We start from the raw sequence: 12,239 nt of genomic DNA, 5'->3' as shown, positions 1-12,239 counted from the left end.
CTTAATTTCAATGAAATCAATAATTAGGCTCTTATGGTCCAGACTTTACCATAATTTGTATTCTATTAACAGTACGTCAAATTAGACAACCTTCCCTGACTCATAGTATATCTCAGATAATTTTTTTGACAATTTCAATTTGGAGAAGCTTCTCATTTGGAGAAGCAGCAACTGAAAGCATCAGTAAAAAATCTTAAAGTAATTCTTGGATTCAGAAATGTCCATGAATTCTCCATATTATGTTCAAACATTATAATAGGTCACATATTATAAACTATGATTACAGAAAATATTATAAAATATTTATTTTCATTGTCAGTTTACAGCACTTACATTGAAATTTTCACCATCATTGAAGCAACATCAGATCTATATATTAAAGAATTGTATTAGTTTTCATACATTTTACCTAGATCTACATGTATTGCAAAAATTAGAGTAATGATTAATACCGCAAATGTTCCTCAGCTGCCAAGTTCAACTGTGGCAAAAATTGTGCTAATTCATAAGCACTTTAAAACTGAATTAGAAAATAAAGAGAAGCAAGAAAACAGATACACACAAAATTTTATTACCTCCATGCTGTATGACAGAAAGGATTTTTTTGAGTTAATGAATATATCTTTTCCATGACCCAAGCATCTCCATTGTTCAAAGACTTCTTGCATCCCAAAATAATGCCCATCACCAATGTCAGCAGTGGCACAATCTACAACCCTTCACAGTAGCCCGATCTCCAAAACTTTTTATCAGCTTTTATTTCAAGGGTATTGGCAAGAGTTGGGGAGAAGAATCTCTCTGGAGCCTGAAAAGTGTTAAACAATCGATGTTTGAGATTACAGGTTGTACTATATTAGGACTGAGTACAGAATCCCATATGGCAGAGATACTTGTAAGTTCTTTAATAAATTTATTTTTATGTATTTTTAAGATAAATGACACCCTAGAAAGTATGATTCTCAAATACGTCATCTGGCAGTGCTAGCCAGTGTATCTAGACTTACAAACGATATATTATAAATTTTGGAATGAAGAAAATGAAACTCTCAATATCTGCACATGATTATTTGTCTGCAAAATATAACTATATTGGTGGGAGGGCCATGAGAACTAATTATTTCAACAAGCTGTTTTGATAAGTACTACATAAATGCTAATAATAACAACAATCAACAAAAAAATGGGGAAAAATGCCATTCACAAAACCAGTGAAGACAATGAAATCTCACTAACACATGCAAATAATATGAAGAGAGTTATATGAACAAAACTATAAAACACAATCTAAATCTAAATGGTATAAATGGGGACTTCAGTAAATGAAGAGATAAACCACATTCTTAAATAGTGCAGTGGATCATTACATTTTCAACTTGTTTAAGCTAAAGCTATATTCCCAGATTCCTCCTCTCTGTATGCTTCTGACCAAAAGAATTAACCAAAAGAAATAGATGAATAGTATTTGGGAGGTAAAAGTAAAGTAACAGCTATTGCTCTTTGAAATTGATAATAATCATGTACAGTGACAGGTAGAGAGGTTTCAATGAGTGCCAGCTTGTCCTCCATCACTTTTGCACCATGTGCAGCACTTTCTCCTGAGAGCTGCCATGCTAACCAACACTGGTTTTGGCTCACTACCAGATAGCATCAGATTCTCCCCTCCTGGATTTGGTATGTTACGTCTTCCATCAAGAGGGAGAACTTTTTTCTCCATTCCTTGAAACTGGACTAAATCTGTAGCTTGCCTTGACTGTTAGAATGCAGTGGAAGTGATGCTTGCAGCCTTGAATCCAGGCTTTAAGACACCCGTGGCTTCCATCTTTGCAGTTTTAAAAGCATGCTTCCATGCTAAGAGGAAGTCCAACCTAGCTAGTTGGAGAGGAAGCCCATGTGGACAAGACCTAAGGCAACTAAGCAACAGTGAGCACTATGGCTCCAAACATGTGAGAAAGTCCTTCTCAGACCTTCCAGTCCAACTGCAGCAGAGCTCCCAGTTGAGTATGACACAGGCAACCTCAGCCTATACCACATGGAGCAGAAGAACTGCACAACTCCACCTAGTGAACCCACTGAATTGTGAGAAATAATTGTTCTTGTTTTAAACCGCTAAGTTTTATGGTGGCTTGTTTCACAGCAACGGGTAAGTGAAATGGGGAAACTTATGTTGTAAATATAACAGTAACAATCTTTCCCCTAACCTCCTTTGGGTCTTAATGAAAGCATTCTAAAGGTCATCTGTAAAAATATTCAGCAATCATAGTCAATAATTTTTTGAATTCTAAAATAGTGAGGGCATATTTGCCCTAATGAACATTAAAACATTTTTAAACTTTAGTATTCAGAAAAAGAATAGCACCTACCGTTTACTGAATGTTTACCATGTCTTAGACATTGCTCAAAGTACTGCCATGACAAATAAATAATGCTATTATTATTCTTGCTTCCAGATGAAAATGTGAAAGTCATTTTTCTAAACTTTTATATAAATAATTAAAGGACATCAATGATAACCAGAATAATAGGAAAGATACTCAATAAAACTAAATATGTAGTAAGTTAGGCTAAGTCAGACTGTCAGAGTTCATTAAGCTAAATCAGGTATGTAAGAACACTGGGCCTGTCCATGCTTTTACTAAATAAATAATCATCAGAACTAAAGAGCCCTCAGCCTTCTGAAAATTTTCCTAAGGGATGTAAGACAAACAAAATTCTCACCTAAGGCAAAAAGATCTGGAGAAAAGAATGAAAAGTTCATGATTTCAGCCACTCTGTCATCTTGCTCTGTACAACACAGTGTACCAGGAAGAAAATCATCAGGGGAGGATAAAGTAAGGTCTCTGCTCAGCATATAACTTTGCTTTGGGAGGAAAGCCCATCCCTCAAGGCAAAGAATAGATTTCCTCCATTCAGAAATTAAAGCTGAAAAAAAAAATAAAACCCTCTGAGATCAAAGAGCAATTCATTCATTTTGTCGATGAAGGAACTGATGACCAGTGGGTAATGTGATTGGCTCCCGAGTCATTCACTGGTGCCAGACAGAGCTGGTCCCCAGACCCCAGCTCCCGCTCTACTCCAGAGTGATTCTTCCTCTGTATCTTTCCCACACCAACCCACTTAGAAGCACCCTCTCCAGCCCCAACCACCTCACTTTATGAACTGACAGTAATTTAAACAAGGAAGAGAAAAAAGGCAGTGGCTGTCTTGTTCACTCTGTCTCAGCACCTAGCTCTGTTCCTCTCCAAAGAATGCACTCAAAGAGCACTGACAGGGCAAAGGAAGTGAATGAATCTTAGCCAACAATTATATTCAATTCTCCTGACTCTATAAAAATACTCTATAAAATAGTTGTGTTGAATAGGTCCAATCATCTGTTAACATGCAAGTATTGATTTCTAGCTATGTTAATAAACTATAAGATAAAATAATGTTGTTCTTTAAAAGCAAAGATTTGTTTTTCCAGCTCAATTATGATTTTGCTTTCATAATTAATAGTCATTAAATAGGATGAGTTGTTTCTTTTCATTTCTCACCAAGAGGGCAAGATGTTTACTTAATTAATGATGAGAATGCGCTGAGATGGGCAGCCAGCACTTTTTGCCTAAAGTGCCATTTCATCTGCAGGAATATGACTCTCAGTTCATGAAGCCACATTAAACCATATGTTTCTTTATTTAAAGACAACTGTTCACAAAAGGCAATGCCAAGATGAAATTAAAATTCAAAAGAGATCAGAATGTATTACTGGTGAAAGGGTGCTTCAGGATCACAGGTTTTTACAATATCCTAAGCAAAGAAAAATCCTCCTTGAAGCCTTCAGACTGGTTGAACTACAAGCCATGTTATAATATTTTCTTCTTTGAATATTCTTAAACTAAAGAATTGTGTGCTGCTCATGTTTTTCAGAAATTGTTCTTCTCGGCATCCCAATGGCATTACCCTAGAAAGTCTGGATATTCCCTAACCAGTCTCAGGATTCTTGGCAGAGACCACCTTTCTGTGTTTCTCCTCAGTGGCACTTATAAAATTTGGCTGGAAAAGTTCATCCTGTTCAGGACCATTCCAACAACTGCGGTCCACTAGATGTCTACAGCATACCCAGTCATAAAGATTACCAAAAAATCTTCATTTTTCTCAACTTAGAGAGTCTACCAGGCTACACCTTGGCCCTCCGCTCCTCCCAGCACACCACAGCTGGCACTCTCTCATGTAGTAAGTTGGAGCCATTTTTCCCATTTCTCAGAGATTACTCTCCTTCATCTGATGTCTTGAAAACCACCGTTTCATGTATTTTGTCCAGTTTTATTGTTTCAGATAAGTCAAAAGTCAGCAATCGGTTGTATTTTAAGCTTAATGTGGATGTGGGTATCATTCTTTTTTTTTTTTTTTTTTAACAAGACACAGGCTTTAATGGAGATAAGAAAGAAAAGGGACCTGAGACACCAAGAGCATCTGAGGAGAGAAAGGTTTACGAGGTAGAAACAAACAACAGAAAGACAACAGACACTAATCTACTCTACACCCCCAATTTCTTCTAGGGAGGGCCCATGAAAAAAGAATTCAAAAACACTAGACTCTAGGGGTGTGTCTAGGCTTATATATATGACGTAGCATTAACAACAATAAGAAAGCAATTCTTCACTCACTGAGACTATCTGTCTCATGCTACACAGGTAAGAAACTTACATAAAACCACCTTCTCTATGACTGGTGCTCTGCAAATTGTCCTTAGGTCTACACTTGCTGATGAGCAGCTCTATGCAAGGTGTCCATATCTAATGTGGAGATAAAGCTATCATCAGCTCCCACAATAGAAAAAACTAGAAATACCTGTGCTCTGCACAATGACCTTCACCATCCTCTACAGGCTCCTTCAAGGTCACAGAACACGTAATAGTTATCATAGTTATCTAACTGACCAGAAGCAATCCCTGATACATGACTGTCATTCTAACATACATAATGCTTTATAGCCCACCCCCCTGAATAATGAAGCAGGTATGTGGATGAATTTGGGCAAACCTAGTAGTTTACGAAAGTAGATTCTCCCAGTGCAGTGAGCAGAAGGGACATTTAATCAGGTTTTTTAGTTGAGTGTAATATCCCAAGAATAAGAAATGTAGTATTATTTGAACATCCAGTGAAGTTTTCCCTATAAGGGTACTAGGACACTGGCCTTAATTTATTGGCAGGCTAGATATAAAGCCATTAGTAAAATAATAGTTTCTGATTCGTGCCAATGAGGAGATGTGAGTCTTCTCTAGTGAGTGCCCATGGATAAAATGAACCAGTTCCTTATCTCTCTAATTTGACAAGATTTCTGTCTTCTGAATGTTAATCCATGCAGTCTCACAGATGTTATTTGAATGAACAGAAACTGTCAGCATGGCTCCATTTAAACAGCATGTTGCTTGGACTTTTCTGCATGATATAGCAGGGCTGAGATGTGGCAGGTGTGGGTATGCCAGATGACACACTGAATCAGGCCATGCTCAGGCGGATGAGTCTGATGATGTAAGCCTTTAACGAGAAGGAAAAAATACGAAATAATAAATGTGTTCTTAAAACACAGCCTCAACCACTAACTTGGAAAAGAAAAAATATGGTTATACTTAACAACTGGGTTGCTTCAGAAAGTCTGCTAGGAAACCACATAATATAACAGGCTCTAATCTGCTGTTGGCCCATGGAGAACAACAATGCTTAAGATACCATTTCTATACAAAGTACCTTTATGTGTGGCCTTCTATGTAAAGGGTAAATGTTATTTATAACAGTAACAATAAATGTATTGTTACTGCAATATCTTTTATATACTTCAGTCCAAGTTCATGTCCAGAAATAAAATGTACAGGCACCATGAACTCTATCTCACATTTTTAGCCATATTCAAACTATAGTCTCTGATAGTCAGTCATACGTTTTAGTTCTAAAATTCCTAAGATAATTACAAACAGGGCATGAAGTACAAATAGAATCTTCTTGATGCTTGCAAATTTAATTTGCTGCAGAAGGTTTGCCATTTGGCAAGCATAAGCCCTTAGTTCCAGTGGGCTATCCAAGTAGCACATAGTATTCAAATCCCTATTGAGTTCACTCAGGCTGGAAGATTTGCTTCAATATCGGACTCAGTACTATAGTGCTATTAGGGCTGTCCTTTTAGCGAGGATTGTGAGCCTGGTTAACTATTTGAAACTGTTCATTTATGGGCTGAAACTCTGCCCTCTCTGATCTCAACTGTTAGTCTGGAGTCTGGTTTAGAATAATGGGATGATCTGGAGAACTCATTCTGATGCCTCTTGAGCTTCACATGTCAGCACTGCCTAAATCCTTCTACTGCTACCTACCATCTTCTAAACTGGACCACCACTGAGCCAAAGTTTACTCTGGGGATCATACTGCTAAGTATCCAACTTGAAGCAAATCTTAGGCAAAGATTGTTCTCTCTAGATCCACATAACTCTGGATGACTCATGGATAAGTTTCAGACAATCTGTGAACATTAATTATATATATAGATTTAGATATATGCAAATGAATTTCATCAAAGTTTCAAAGGCTCCATAGCTCAAAAGAGGTTTAAGATTCATCAACCAGGAGAGAGACCTGTTTTTCCTGTCCAGGTTCCTCCTAGTCTTAGTCTCTTTTCCTTACTGATAAGCACCACTGAAATTCTAATTTTTTAAGGAATTTATTTATTTATTTATTTATTTGAGAGAGAGCACAAGCAGGAGGAGCAGCAGGCAGAGAGATAAACAGGTTCCCCACTGAGCAAGGAGCCCAGTGCAGGACTCGACCTTGGGACCCTGAGATGAAGGCAGATCCTTAGCTAACTGAGCTGCCAGAAGCCCACCCCTGAAATTATAAAAAGTACAATATGCAAGACAGAATTACTACAACTATAGAGCAGGCTTTATAAGTCAATTACATCATTCCAAAATGTCCTCTTTATTCCAGTTTCTTCTTCACATTTCCTACTTGCAGTTAAGAAAATCAGCAACTGCTATTACTTAATGATACAATATTCTAAAACAGCTCCTTAATAGACACTCAATTGATTTTCATCCAATTAAAATATTTGTTCTCAAATTGCACAGGATGCTAGTAAAATAGGTTTTCACTGAGCCCATCCCCCAACACAGGGGGCAAGGCAATTCTGCCCAAACCGGGGTGCCTGAGTAACAGCGCAACAAGCCCCTACCCCCAAAAGACAGGCTGAAAGAACAAGAGGCCAAGAACCCTAAAGTCCCTATAAAACAGGTGAATCTTGCTTGGATTGTAGTCAATAGTTTGGACTCTGAACATTCTCTCAACCACCTCTCACCAGAATGACTAGGCGGAGGAACCCCCAACAGAGGAAAATTTCAGAGATATGGATGTGGACATAAGCAAGATGTCAGAAATAGACTACAGGGTAACAGTTATGCAGACAATAGCTAGGTTGGAGAAAACCATTAATGGCAACACAGATTCTCTAAGGGCAGAAGTGAAAGTTGATCTGGCAGAACTTAAATATGCTATCAATGAGATCCAATCTAAACTAGATACTTTAACAGCTAGGGTAATTAAGGGAGAAGATCTAATTAGTGATCTAGATGGCAAACTGAAAGAAAAGAAGGATCAAGAGGAGGCCTGGAACAAACAGCTCAGAATCCATGAAAATATAATTAAAGAAATAAATGATGCCATGAAACGCCCCAATGTCAGAATTATTGGAATCCCTGAGGGGGTGCAGAGAGAGAGGACTAGAAGATATCGTGGAGAAAATCCTAGCTGAGAATTTCCTTAATCTGGGGAATGAAACAAGTATTCATGTCCTAGAGGCAGAGAGGACACCCCCTCTCAACAAGATCAAGGAGGGCAGACCAACCCCATGGGTGATAATTAAACTTGCAGATCTTAAAACCAGAGAAAATGTCTTAAGGGCAGCTAGGGGGAAGAGATTCCTTATAGACAGAGGGAGGAACATCAGAATAATGTCAGACCTGTCCACAGAAACCTGGCAAGCTAGAAAGGGCTAGCAAGGCATATTCAGGGTACTAAATGAGAAGAACATGCAGCCAAGATTACTTTATCTGGCAAGGCTATCACTTAGAATGGATGGAGAGAGAAAGAGCTTCCAAGACCAGCAAAGACTGAAAGAATACGTAACCACTAAGCCGGCTCTGCAAGAAATATTAAGAAGGGTTCCATAAAAGGAGGAAGACCCCAAGAGTGATATAGAACAGAAATTTACAGACACTATCTATAGAAACAAGTACCTCACAGGCAACATGATGACAATAAAATCATATCTTTCAATAATCACTCTCAAAGTGAATGGCCAAATGCTGCCAGAAAACGGCACAAGGATGCAGACTGGATAAAAAGACAGGACCCATCCATACACTGCCTACAAGAGATTCATTTTGAACCTAAAAATGTACCCTGACTGAAAGTGAAGGGATGGAGAAGAATCTTTCATGCCAACAGACCTCAAAAGAAAGCTGGGGTAGCAATTCTCATACCAGACAAATTAGATTTTAAGCTAAAGACTGTAGTCAGAGATACAGAAAGACACTACATCATTCTTAAAGGGTCTATCCAACAATAAGATCTAACAATTGTAACATGGGAGAAGCCAACTACATAAGTCAATTGTTAATCAAAATAAAGAGACATATTAATAAGAATACAGTAATTGTAGAGGTTCTTAACACTACACTCTCAGCCACAGACAGATGATGTAAGCAGAAAATCAACAAAGAAACAAGAACTTTGAATGACACCCTGGACCAGATGGACCTCATAGATATATACAGATCACTCCACCGTAAAACAACAAAATACTCATTCTTCTTGAGCGCACATGGAACTTTCTCCATTAATAGACAACATAGTGGGTCACAAATCTGGTCTTAACCATACCAAAAGATTGAGATTATTCCCTGCATATTCTCAGACCAAAATACTTTGAAACTGGAACTCAATCACAAGAAAAAGTTTGGAAGAAACTCAAACACTTGGAAGCTAAAGACCATCCTGCTCAAGAATGTTTGGGTCAACCAGGAAATCAAAGAAGAACTTAAACAATTCACGGAAAACAATGAGAACAAAAACACACTGGTCTAAAACCTATGGGATATGGAAAAGGTGACCCTAAGGGGGGAATAGATAGCCATCCAAGCTTCACTCAAAAAAATAGAGAAATCTTGTATACACAAACTCTCTTTATACTTTAAAGATCTGGAGAATCAACAACAAATTAAGCCTCCCTCCCTCTAATAATTAAGATTAGAGCAGAGATCGATGAATTAGAAACCAGAAATACAGGAGAACACATCAAGGGAACCAGAAGCTGGTTCTTTGAAAGATTTAATAAGATCAATAAACCACTGGCCAGACTACTCCAAAAGAAAAGAGAAAATACCCAAATTAATAAAATTATGAATGAAAGAAGAGAGATCACGACTAATATCAAAGAAATAGAAACAATCATCAGAAATTATCAACAGCCATATGCCAATAAGTTAAGCAACCTAGAAGAAATGGATGCATTCCTGGAAACTTAAAAACTTCCAAGACTGAAACACTAAACAACTGACAACCCGAATAGACCAGTAACTAGTAACGAGATTGAAGCAGTGATTTAAAAAAAAAAAAAACAAAAAACAAAAAAAAAAAAAACAAACCTCCATTCCAGGACCTGATGGATTCCCTAGTGAATTCTACCAAACAAATAATAACACCTATTCTCCTGAAGCTGTTTCAAAAAACAGAAACAAAAGGAAAATTTCCAGACTCTAGGAGGCCAGCATTACCTTGATTCCCAAGCCAGGCAAAGACCACATCAAAAAGGAAAATTTCAGACCAATATCCCTGATGAATATGGATGCCAAAATTCTCAACAAGACCCTAGCTAATAGGATCCAACAGTACATTAAAGGAATATCCACCACAACCAGGTGGGATTTATCCCTGGGTTGCAAGGGTGGTTCAACATTTGCAAATCAATGTGACAGAATAAATTAAGAGAAGAGACAAGAACCACATGGTCCTCTCAATTGATGCAGAAAAAGCATTTGACAAAATACAGCATCCTTTTGTGATTAAAATTCTTCAGAATAGTGATAGAGGGAAAATTCCTCAACTTCATAAAATCCATCTATGAAAAATCCACAGTGAATATCATTCTCAATTGGAGAAAAAGCTGAGAGCCTTTCCCTAAAGATCAGGAACATGACAAGGATGCCCTCTTTCGCCACTACTCAACATAGTACTAGAAGTCCTAGCAACAGCAATCAGACAACAAAAAGAAATAAAAGTATTCAAATTGGCAAAGAAGAAGTCAGACTCTCTCTCTTCACAGATGACATGATACTTTACATGGAAAACCCAAAAGACTCCACCCCCAAATTACTAGAACTCATACAGCAATTCAGTAATGTGGCAGGATACAAAATCAATGCACAGAAATCAGTTGCTTTCTTATAGACTAACAATAAAACTCTAGAAAGGGAAATCAGAGAATCAATTCCATTTAAATGGCACCAAAAACCATAAGATACCTTGGAATAAACATTGTTAAAATGTCTATGCTGCCTAGAACAATCTATACTTTCAACGCATCCCAATCAAAATACCAATGGCATTTTTCAAAGTGCTGGAACAATCAATCCTAAAATTTGTATGGAACCAGAAAAGACCCAAATCACCAAGAAAATGTTGAAAAACAAAGCTGAGGGCATCATACTGCCTGATTTCAAGCTTTATTACAAAGTTGTGATCACCAAAACAACATGGTACTGTCAAAAGATGAAAGGATAAAGAAGATATGGTCCATATATATAATGGAATATTACTCAGCCATCAGAAATGATGAATACCCAACTTCTGCATCAACAGGAATGGAACTGGAGGAGATTATGCTGAGTGAAATAAGTCAAGCAGAGAAAGTCAATTATCATATGGTTTCCTTTACTTGTGGAATATGAGGAATAGCAGGAAGGACATTAGGAGAGGGAAGGGAAAAATGAAGGGGGGGAAGTCGGAGTGGAGGATGAACCATGAAAGACTGTAGACTCCAAGAAACAAACAGCATTTTGGAGGGGAGGGGAATGGGGGGATGGGTTGGCCTGGTGATGGGTATTAAGGAAGGCACATATTGCATGGAGCACTGGGTCACTACATCAAAAACTAATGACATACTGTATGGTGACTAACATAACATAATAAAAAATAATAATAATAAAAACTTAAAAATAAAAAATCAAGGGAAAAATATCCAAACTCAATTGTAGTTGACACTGAAGATTTTAAACACATGCCAATTAGCTTTATTTGAGTAGCCATTCTCATACTTAAAATTGTGATCTTTGGAAACTAAAGTTCTATCAAATCACAATTCATAACTTTTCTCACTTCTTACTGATTTCTCTTTCCTTCCATTTTTAATTGCAGTAAAATACACATAATTTATTTACCATCATAACCATTTTTCACTTCTTACTCATTTCTACAGAATATCATTCACATGACAACAAACATGATTTTTATTAAATTTCATTTTCATTTGAAACACTAAATTTGTTGATCTATTTTTTATCAGATATTTTTCTTCAGTCTATGTCTAGCTCTCTCCTAACTCCTCCCCAGAAATGAAGTTTAGACAGGTCACTGGTTGGTTGATTCTGAAGGAAAATTAACAAGAAAAAGAAAGCCTCTTCTTCTTGGACCCTTCTATGTTGTCTTTCTTTTTTCTTTCAGTTTTTGATTCTTTAGAGCCAAGTAGTCACACCATCCACAGAAACTGCCAATAGAAGCCAACAGCAAAGAGAAAATATAATACACTGCCATGTACGGTGAGAACAAGGTCAAGGTCTGAAATTCCTTACAGTAGTAATACTTTTGTTTCATATCAAAAATATAGGCAATGTATTTGAAATCCTAATTTAAAAAATAGTCTTTTCATTTACTAACATGTAAATAAATCAAACTTAAAAATATAACTTTCAAAAAGGAAGTCTTTTGTTTCAACAAATGAATTCTCAATTGAAAAGCTAAGCTATATTTTTGCTTGTTTCAAGTTTTTATTTAAATTCTAGTTAGTTAACACATAGTGTAATACTGGTTTCAAGAGTAGAATTTAGTGATCCATCACATATAATACTCAGTGTTCATCTTCATAAGTGGCCTCCTTAATACCACCACCCCTCAGTTTATTCTGTATAGTGAAGAGTTTCTTATGGTTTGCCTCCCTCTCT

The sequence above is a fragment of the Lutra lutra genome, chromosome 3 (assembly GCF_902655055.1).
Source record: "Lutra lutra chromosome 3, mLutLut1.2, whole genome shotgun sequence".
NCBI lineage: Eukaryota > Metazoa > Chordata > Mammalia > Carnivora > Mustelidae > Lutra > Lutra lutra.
The sequence above is the reverse complement of the archived record's forward strand: the minus strand, read 5'-3'. Positions refer to the sequence as shown.